This window comes from Orycteropus afer, unplaced genomic scaffold (genome assembly GCF_000298275.1).
Source record: "Orycteropus afer afer isolate SDZICR_OR568_19922 unplaced genomic scaffold, OryAfe1.0 scaffold00214, whole genome shotgun sequence".
Taxonomy (NCBI): Eukaryota; Metazoa; Chordata; class Mammalia; order Tubulidentata; family Orycteropodidae; genus Orycteropus; species Orycteropus afer.
In genome coordinates, this window is record NW_006921801.1 from 3,228,019 (window position 1) to 3,238,917 (window position 10,899).

Genomic DNA, 10,899 nt, shown 5'->3' on the forward strand with positions numbered 1-10,899 from the left:
TTGAACCACCAGCCTTGTGGTTAGCAGTCAAGTGCCTTAGGCACTACTCCACCAGAGAGACCTTACTTGGACGTTGCTCAAGCTTGCATGCTCCAGGACTATCTTTTTACTACTTCTGTATTAAAGAAAAGTCCTTAAGTGGCACAAATAGTTTACACTCGAGTACTAACCTAAAGTTTGATGGTTCAAACACAGCTAAAAACACCCTGGAAGAAAGGCCTGGCAATTTATTTCCATAAAGAATATAGCCAATGTGGGGCACACCGAGCTCAATTGGCACAACATAATACACAAAAACATTGTTCTACATCCGCTGAGTAGCGACTGGGGTCTTAAAAGCTTGTGAGCAACCATCTAAGATGCAACTATTGGTTTCTCCTTGTCGGGAGCAAAGATGAGGAGAATCAAAGGTACATGGAAACAATTAGTCCAAGAGAAACCATGGAAACCTCAGCCTACATGACCCTGGGACCAGAAGAATTAGATGGTTCCCAGCTACAAATGCCAACCACTCAGAAAGGGATCAAAATTGGAGATGCTGAATAGAGTGAGAGAAAAATGTGAAACAAAATTCAAAAACATGAAAAGGACTAGGATTACTGGTGGGATAGAGACTGGTGAAACCCCGAAGACTATGGGCCCTAGTCACCCCTCAGGCCTGGAACTGGACTCACTCCCATGGCTTAACTCTCAGCCAAACAAAAGACAGGGCTACATCACGGAGATTCACTCCTTAGAGCAATCAACCATGGGAGATTGGAATGGCAGCATTTGCACAGCGTACAGGTATGTATGTACCTACGTGCAGGTACATAGGTAAGAAAGGCACAGGGAGAAAGTGGGACGGGAACTTGTTATATTGTGGGGATACTGTAATCGGTGCCATGACACAAAGTGTGTATGAACTATTCAATGGAAAAAGAATCTGCTCTGTAAAATTTCATCCAAATCACAATAAAAAAAGTTGGAAAGAAAACTGAATATAGCCAAGAAAAACCTATGGAGCAGTTCCACTCTGGTCGATTTGACAGCAACTGTTTTTTGGTTGTTGTTGTAAGATTGCTGCAACAAATCATTACCAAGTAGGTGGTTTAAAGAAGAGAAATCTTTGTCTCACTGTTCTGGAGGTTCACGTCAGGGCTGTGCTCATGCCCTCTGAGGCCTCTGAAAGAGAAGTTGTTCCATGCCTCTTTCCTAGCTTCTAGGGCCCCTGGGAATCCTTGACGTTCCTCAGTTTGCATCTGTCTCTAGTCACATGGCTGTCCTCCTTGTAACTCTCCAAGCTTGTCCTTCCTTTTTTATAAGGCACCGCTCAATGGGATTAGGATCATCCTGTTCCAGTATGACTTCATGTTAATGGAAAATATCTTCAAAGGTATTTCCAAACAGGGTCACATTTTTCGGTACCAGAAGTTAGGAATTTAACATAATCGTTTTTGGGGACACAATTCAATCTATAACAGTAACCTAGAGCATTAGCTAAATATACAGATTCTTAGGCCCCAGCCCAACTGAGTCAGAATCACCAAAGGCCCTGAGAATCCGTATGTTATGACAGGGAATCCTGCATCTTGTGACAGGGAGAGTTTGGTAAACACTGCACCAAGGCTCATCTGGGACCGTTTGTGATCCTGATTCAGTACATCTGCAGAGGAGCTCAGGGATCTGCATTTTTATTAAGGCCCCAGATGATTCTGATGCTGAGAGTTGGTGGGCCCCATGTTGAGAAGCACTGCTTCAAACTTTGACATTGTTACAATTCCTGTCTTTGTTCTTAAGGCCAAAACACTGACATTTATTAAGGATGTGGACATCTTCCCTTTGCAAATGCTGCTCAAAAACCCCAGGTCTGTGATTTAAGGAGCTCTGGTAGCATAGTGCCTAAGGCACTTGATTGCTAACCAGAAGGCTGGCGCTTCAAACCCACCAGCCACTCCTCAGAAGGAAGGTTGGGCAATCTACTTCCGTAGTGATACCGCCTCAGAAACTCAAGGAGGGGTTGCTATGAGTCGGGTCCGACTTGACGGCACATAACAACAACTGTGATTTAGAGCTTTTCCAGTTAAGCTTTAGTTTCAACTTTTAATTTAAGAAAAAATTCAAACATACAGAATGTTTGAAAGAATGATTCAATATACATCCATTATACCCACCGACTCATTCATCATTTTTCACATTTGCTTCTTCTATGAATCTATGAGTTGGAGTCAACTTGAGGGCACAACAAAAAGATGTATGTATTTTTTGCTGAACTATTTCAAAATAAGCTGCAGACATCATGACACCTCACCCAAGCATGAATATGTTTTAAAAAAAAAGAGAAAAAGATATTCTCCTTCATAAATACAATACTGTGATCACCTCTAACAACTGATAATAATTTCCTAATACCAGTTAATCACCAGTCTGTGTTCAAAATTTCTTCACTTGCCCCTAAAATGTCTTTTACACTGTTTTTTTCCCAAAAAACCTGCATGCAATCAAGGATCATACATTGTGTGTGGTTATTATGTGTCTTTTGTTTCTTTTAATCTAGAGCAGTTTTTCCACCATTTTTTGCCAGACTAGCTCTCTTAGAGATGTCTCTTACTCTGGATTTTTCTGTTTTCTCATGAGGTATACTAAACATAAAAACAAAGCAAAAAAAAAAAAAAATCCAAGTGCTCTGTGGCATGCATTCTTTATTAACATATAAATATACATACATTTGTGTTATATTTACAGAGAGAGGCACAGGTTTGCTTGCTCCTTCCCATTCCACTCCTCTTTTCCTCTCTCACACAATCATAGTTAATAATAACACTTATTGAACACTTAGTATATGTCTGGCACTGTTTAAGAACTTTAAATGTATTTACTTATTCTTCAAAACAACAAAGTAGGCTTGTTAATGATAAAACTGTGGCACAGAGTGACAAGTGATTTGTATAAGACCACACAGCTAGTAAGTGATGGAGCTGTTCCACGACATACAAAGCCTCTGTCTACAGCTGACTCTTACCTACAAAAATGGAGTCATACCATTGGCACTATTCTACAACTTATTTTTTTTCCCCACTCACCATTTTTCTAGTATATTAGATATAAATTTGACTCATTTGTCCAGTCCTGTCCATCAATGGTCCATCTATTTATTATATTTATGATGCATTTTTCTAAGTATAATTTATATTTAAAAATAGGTACATAAAATTCATAGTATGGAGATTTGATACTTTATTCACTCTTTACAAATGGGTATATGCAAGTTATTTCTAGTATTATGCTATTACAAATATGCTGAAATTAACATACTTGCATTTAAATTTATCCTTATAATAAGGGTGCTTTTACTTCAGTAAGATAGATTCCTAAAAATGGTTATTACTATGCTAAACAGTTGCAGCAGTATATTGACAGAGAACTTCCAGAAATGCAAACTGGATTCAGAAGAGGACATGGAACAAGGAATATCATTGCTGATGTCAGATGGATCTTAGTTGAAAGCAAAGAATATCAGAAAGATATTTACCTGTGTTTTATTGACTATGTAAAACCATTCGATTGTGTGGATCATAACAAATTATGGATAACATTGAGGAAACAGGAATTCCAGAACTCTTAATTGTACTCATGAGGAACTTGTACATAGACCAGGAGGCTGTCATATGAACAGAAAAAAGATATACTGCATGGTTTAAAATCAGGAAGGGAATGCATCAAGATTGTATCCTTTCAACATACTTATTCCCTCTGTATGCTGAGCAAATAATCTGAGAAGCTGGATTGTATGACAAAGAATGTGGCATCAGGATTGGAGGGAGACTCAACAATCTGCAATAGTTGGACAACACAACTTTGTTTGCTGAAAGTGAGGATGACTTGAAGCATTTACTCATGAAGATTGAAGAATACAGTCTGCAGTATGGATTACACCTCAATATAAAGAAAACAAAAATCCTCAAAATTGGTCCAGTAAATAGCTTCACGATAAATGGAGAAGAGAGTGAAGTTGTTAAGGACTTCCTATTACTTGGTTCTACAATCAACACCAACAGTCAAGACATCAGACGATGTATTGCATTGGGCAAATGTGCTGCAAAAGACCTCTTTTAAGTGCTGAAGAGCAAAGATGTCTCCTTGAAGACTAAGGTGCGCCTAACCCAAGCCATGGTATTTTCAATCGCCTCATATGCATGTGAGAGCTGGAAAATGAATAAGAAGACCGAAGAAAAGTTGATGCTTTTGAGTTGTGGTGTTGGTGAAGAATACTGAAAGTACCATGGACTGCTAAATGAACAAACAAATCTGTCCTGAAAGAAGTGTAGCCGGAATGCTCCTTGGAAGTGAGAATGGCCAGACTTCGTCTCACCTACTTTGATCATGTTGTCAGAAGGGACCATTCTCTGGAGAAGGATATCATGCTTGATAAAGTGGAGGGTCAACAAAAAAGGGGAAGGCCCCCAACAAGGTGGGTTGACACAGTGGCTGCAATGATGGGCTCAGGTACAGCAAGGATAATCAGGACTGGAAAGTGTTTCGTTTTGCTGTGCATAAGTTCGCTATGAGTCAGAGAAGGCTCAACGGCACCTAACAACAACAACAACAAAGGGTATACTTCATTTCAATAGATATTGTTGGATTGATTTCTATTAGTATGCTGTTATGGGCTGAATTGTGTCCTTGTTGGACTACTATATAGTTTATGGATGTAATGTAATGTTACCACTTTCCATAATGCAATCTAATATAACCAAACAATCAGTTGAGATCATACCAGTGTAGTGTGGATCCTAAACCTAATCACTTCTGAAAAGAACAGTACTGACAGACACACAGACACATGGGGGCAAGTTAACAAACCAAGGGACCAAGGAACACCCAGGGCTATCATCAAGAAAGGGATCAACACAGCTGAGACCTCAGTTTGGACTTTTAGCCTCCAGAAGCTGTGAGAAAGCAAATTTCTGTTCTTTAAAGCCACTGCTTGTGCTATTTGTGTTACAGCAACACTAATACACATAATGACACTAGTAAAGTCTAGAAAGGTCTTCATTTCTTCTCCTTGTTTATCTTATAATTGCTGGAAGAAATATGCATTTAAAATATACAAATGCAGGATCCTCAGGATGATTTATTGATGCAAACAATATCTACATATCCTACCTCCCATTGGATGTTATTAATATGTAAAATTTTGCCCATTTTTGATGTAACTATTCACCCAATAAGCACAGGCTCAAAAGGCCCCAGGTCCACAGTGTCTTCCTTAATTTCCTGGCAGAATTGCTGCCTCTTCTGGTCTTTCTCAACCCTGTGCGTTACCTCTCCCTAGATCCTCTTCATATGGTACCTTTTAGTGAAATACGAGCGTGTGCCATGAGCATGCTTACGAATCCTCCCTCGAGGAGGAAGAGACTTTGCCTCCTGTTCTATCTTTGTATCCTCTGTTTGCCTAGAATAGTGATTTACACCAATAAATACTTCTTGTTGAATGAATCAGTGAATGAAATGTAGGGAAGAAGTCCAGAAAAACAGACAGTGGCCAAATCTTGGAGTCTTTGTATGCTAAGCAAAAGACCTTGGAATGCATTCAGCAGCTACATGGAAACCACCAAAAGTGTCCGAGCTGGGGAGTAGGAAGATCAGAGCTGAGGCAGGGAGACCAAGCAGAGAGGCCAGGGCAAGACCCAGGTAGGAAGCAAAACAAGCTCATGAGCATCTCTTGGGAGTTGAAGTTTTATAGTGTGTGTACTTCAGGACACGCTTTAAACTTAATTTTAGCCAATATTCTTGAACTCGTACAGTGTTTTAACTTAAGATAGAAAAATTAGAAAATATCGAGAAACAAGAATCCCCAGTAATTCTACCACCCAGGAAAAATCACCGGAAATTAACATTTTGGTGTAAATCTTTTCAGAGTCCTTCCTATGAAAATATGGACATAAAATATATTTTAAAATATAATGGATATATGAAATTTCAGTTGTATTTCCTTTATGCATTTTATAAGGAGATGTGGTGGCACAGTGCCTAAGGCATTTGACTGCTAACCAGAAGGTTGGCAGTTCAAACCCACCAGTCCTTCTCTGGAAGGAAGATGGGGCAATCTACTTCCATAAAGATTTACCACCTCAGAAACTCAAAGGGGATTGCTATGAGTCAGAATCGACTTGATGGCAGTGGGTTTGTTTTTTTGTAGTTATGCATTTTGTATATGTAACTTGTATATATATATTTGCCAGATGGGCCTTTATTTTAGAAAGAAAACATAACTTATCTTCAATATTATATCTTGAGCACCTGGCACAGAATATAAGCTTAATAAATATTTATTGAATGATTGAATGAACAATAATTACCCATTGTCATTTACTTCTAAGTTAAAAATTAATACTTTTACTAATCCATAAAGCAAATAAGAGGAAATCGCTCTAACGTCTCTATATCCAATGCATTTCTTTTCTTTGTTTTAGCTTCTTATTGCTAGAAGAAATATGAATATAAAATATACAGACATGGGATCCTCAGGATGCCTTATTGATCTGAACAATATTCTTTTTTTAAGATTTTCACTACTTAAGCACTTTTTGTACTTTACCCATTACCTTTTGATTCCTCCCCATTTCTCCCTCCCAAGACTGACTTCTCTGAGGATTCCTCCTCACCTCACAGGTACCCACAATGTGCACACAGAGACACCCATGTCTCTGTCTACCTACCACGTGCCTTTGAAGGACTCTCTTTTCTCTAACAACCTCCCCTGATGCTTTCTCAGTCCATTAAGTGTTCCCGCTCAACCTCACTTTACACACCAAAGACATGTACGCCCCAGGCACTGCTGCTTCCTGCTTGGGTCCGCAGATCATGGAGCAGTATGAGATGTTCTGTCCACTGGACAGTGAGAGGAGGACCCATGATACCTGCCACGTCCCTTCACCTGCCCTATACAGGTTCACTCTGGCCCTGAGCCCTCACTTGAGATTCTTCAATGTAAAGAGGAAACTTGGTATCTTGTTTTCCTGGGAAGCCCCACCCCCACCCCCTACACTCCCAGAGTTACCTGGGCTGCTGGAGGTCTAGGTGGCCTAGAAGTCTGTGGAGAACAGGCTGGCTTCAGCTGGCCCCTGTTCTCTCTGAAACCTGTGAGGTCCAGGAGTGGGATGTTCCCTGGTGTATGGGGATGGGAGCGTTGGGCCTAGAGTCAGCTCCCGGAGCCCTCTGTGTTTTTGAAGTCCTGTCACCCCTGGGGCCTGTCTCTATCCCTTCTTGCCAACTCCTCCTTCAAGAATCAGCTCTTATGTCTTCTTTTCCTGGATATGAATCTGATTCCCCAGGCTGTGGGCTCCTAGAGCAGAGGCACCCTGTTCCATCCATCCCTGTCCCCCTTCTAGACATTCTCTTAAGCAGTGACTCATAGATACAGCCTTGATTTATCTGGAATCAGTAATGTATGAAACATGTGAACATTTGAATGATTTGACCAACAGTATTATTTCCTGAAAAAACACCTATTTCTTTCCCCGTAAGATCTAGGAAGGAGAAAAGGAAAATAATGTTGAGAATGTTAACTCATTTGCTGAATCTGATCAATATTTCGTTTACCAAATAGAAGTATCTTTTGGCTCACTTATCACTGTGTACTTAGTGCCTAGCTCAGTGCCTAGCCTATAGTAGATGCACAATATGTAGTTTCAAGTGACTAAACAGAAAATAGTGAAATGAATAGGAATATGTTGGACATAGACATAGTCATATTTCCCTTATCTCATATTTTCATTTCTCTTCCCAACTATGTAGATACATAGTGATAATGATAGTCACTTATCAATTATCCTTGATAACTGGGTGCAGGTGCACATAGGAAAAATCCACTTTTAATACAAAACTTCCTTCAGAGTTCTGACCTCGCTCTGTGGGGAACAGTGAAATACATCATCTGGAATTTCTCTCCACCCCTTTTCCCATCATGGAAAAGGTCCAGAGGCTAAGAAGATTGTTAATACACAAAAACAAGGGGGGCTAGTAATTTTTGTCACGCTTGTCTTTGTACTTCTCAGGCTATCAAGAGTGTCAAAAATTAGGTAAATCAAGATCTTTTCCCACAGCAAAGGCTGCTGTGAGGACATACTCTTCCAGTAGATGGCAGTACTTTCTTTCTCCAGCATAAGTAGAGGTCTTGAAACCTTGCTTTCTGTTTTTCTAGACCTTCAGTAACTGCAGGTGACAATAAATAAGTTAATGAAACTGATGTTCTCTCATTTTCCTTTTGGAAAAAATCACCCTGGGGAGGGGGCTTTCAAAAACACCAATTGGGGGAAGGAGGAAGAGCTGCTTTGGCTGCAGTTTATAGCAAGGTATATATGGAAATGTGATAGTCTCTAATCCTACCCATTTCCTGATAAGAGTTATTAGTAAGGACTAGCTAACTGTGATGGCTCAGAGCAAATGATAAGTCAAGCTTGTCTGCCTCTATAGTAATAAAACAGAAGAATAAGAACATTGACTTCAGAACTCTGGTTTCTAAATACAGCAAAATATCCATTATATATTTTAGTACATACCATTTCTAACTACTTTTTTTTTTAAGTCCACACACCTTATTTCAGTGGAAACATCAAGTTTTTGCAGCTCTACGATAACGTTCAGTACCCTAACACGATGCTATCACTGTCTGACACGACCTAAACGCGCAGAAACTGTACTGGAGGAGGGAAGAAAGAAAGGATTGAAGTTCCAGGGACATATGCTGGAGTAGAAAGCCGGAAGTGTTAATCAGTGGAATAATATTTCCAATACCTTATCTTCAAAATACAGTGAGAGTAGCTAGCACGCGTTTCACTGATCTCTCAGAAGTATTCCTTTACAAACAAACTTTTAGGGTGTGGAGAAAATGTTCGAAGGTGCTGCATTTCTACTGAAAACACAGCGATAGCCCGGATTTGGTGAAGTCCTCTTGTGAGTATTCAACTCGTGTTTAAACACACAGTGATTTTTACGTTTTAGTGTATTTGTAACGCGTCTCCAAGTCCGGCACACGTTCCCAGTCCACTCAGTGCCGCTCGGTCCCTGCGCCGCAAGGACCCCAGCCTCCCAGCGGGCCTCGGCTCTGCGCAGGTCAAAGTAGAGGCTGCCCAGGCCTGCCACCCCGACGTGCAGACAGGTGGCTTCGTCCCGCCTCCTTGTCTTCCAGGGTAGCGCTCCCCACAATCCCATGTCCGAAGTGGCAGGCCCAGCGCCAAGCCTCGCTCCAGATATCCGGCTGCTTCCCCAGGGGAGAGGGAGGCCCAGGAAGGGTGGTCGAGTGTGAGGCCGCTCCCGAGAGCAAACAGCATCCAGGGCCTGATCTGAGCCAAGAGGTGGGTGGGCCAGGGCGAGGCTGAGTCATTCTGCCGCTCCTCGGACGCGGGCCGCACGGAACCCCGCGCCCAGGTACGTCCAGCCCCGCATACAAACCCTTAGCCCTTTTCGGTCACATACACCCCAACCCCCGGACGCCGTCCCCGCCCCGAGCGGCAGTGGCGCTCCGAGTCTCCACTCTCCGCAGGCCACGCCGCTCTGCTTCTCCGGGGCAACAACACGGCCATAGGGGCACCGAGTCGGCGAGCCACATTCCCAAGGACGAGCCCGGGTGGCTGCACCGGTCCCACTCGCAAGCCCTCGGTGTCCCCTCCAGCCCTTGCTCCGGCGGCCCGACCGCCCCGACCCCAACATGACGCGCAGGCGGCGGCGGGAGGAATTCCCCCAGATCCTCCCCTTCCCCAAACTTCTTCCCTCCGCCCCGCGGTTGCTCCAACCCGACTCCTCTGCGCCGTCCGGCTCCTCCCTCCCCGCTCCCCTCCCCCGCCGCCCCCCCCGCCGGGTCCCGGGATCCTCCCCCCTGCCTCCCCCCTCGTGCCGCCGCCGCCTCCCGGGTTCCTCTCCCCCCGCTCCGGCGCTCCCTGCCAAGCCCATGATGTAATGGTGTATGTTAATCAGTAGCATGTGGGGAGCTCCGGCGGCTCAGTTCGCTGCGAGCCGACACTGAAGGCAGCAGCAGCGGCGAGGATTCCGACCCGCAGCGCCGCACTTCCCCAGCGCCGCTCGCCCCGACGGCATGGCCCGCGGCCCGCGCTCCGGGCGCCCCCAAGCCCGCTGAGTGCCGCCGCGGCCCGAGACCCGCGTGTGGGGGCCCCGAGCCGCCGGGATGAGCCGCGCGGAGGTGAGCGCCCCCTCCCTTTCGCTCCTGGCGGGGGGACCCGCGGGGGACCGGGGCTCCTTCCCAGGGGTTTCCCCTCCACCGCAGAAGTTCTGGGAGCCGGGAAAGCGCAAAGCTAGGAGCGAGGCGCTCCCCGAGGGCTGACCCGCTAGGCTCTCCTCCTCCCAGCCCGCGGCCGCGGGGACTAGGGTTGGACTGGGGGAGACCCCGAAGCCGAACTTTCTTTTCTGCTGTCGTTTGGGGGCGTGTGTCGTAGTGCGGAGCTGCATTCCCGGCGGAGCCGCCCAACCCGCCCGGGGACCAGCGCCGCGGGCGCCCCAGGCCCGTGCCGCCTTCGGCCTGGGGCGAGCCGGCGAGGTGCTGGGCCCGCCAGAGCCTCCCGGAGACGGAGGCGGCAACGGTGGCGGCGCGGGTAGGATGTCTGAAACACACACGCGCGTACACACGCACACATCTGACGCTCCGGGCGCAGCAGGCCCGCGCAGACCTCTCGGGTGGGCTGGAGCTGCGCGGCGCTGCGCAGGGTCCCCGGGGCTCCCGGCTGCGCTGCCGCCCGCCGGGCTCGGAGCTTTGGGTGGGGAGAGTTTATTTTTGTCTCGAGCTGCTGCCACGGCTGCTCACGGCCTAAATCCGGAGGGGCGCCTGGCGGCGGCGATGCTGGCTGTTGCTGGAGCTGGGGCTGCAGCCGCTCGGCTGCTTCTCCGGGAGGAGGAGGAGGAGGA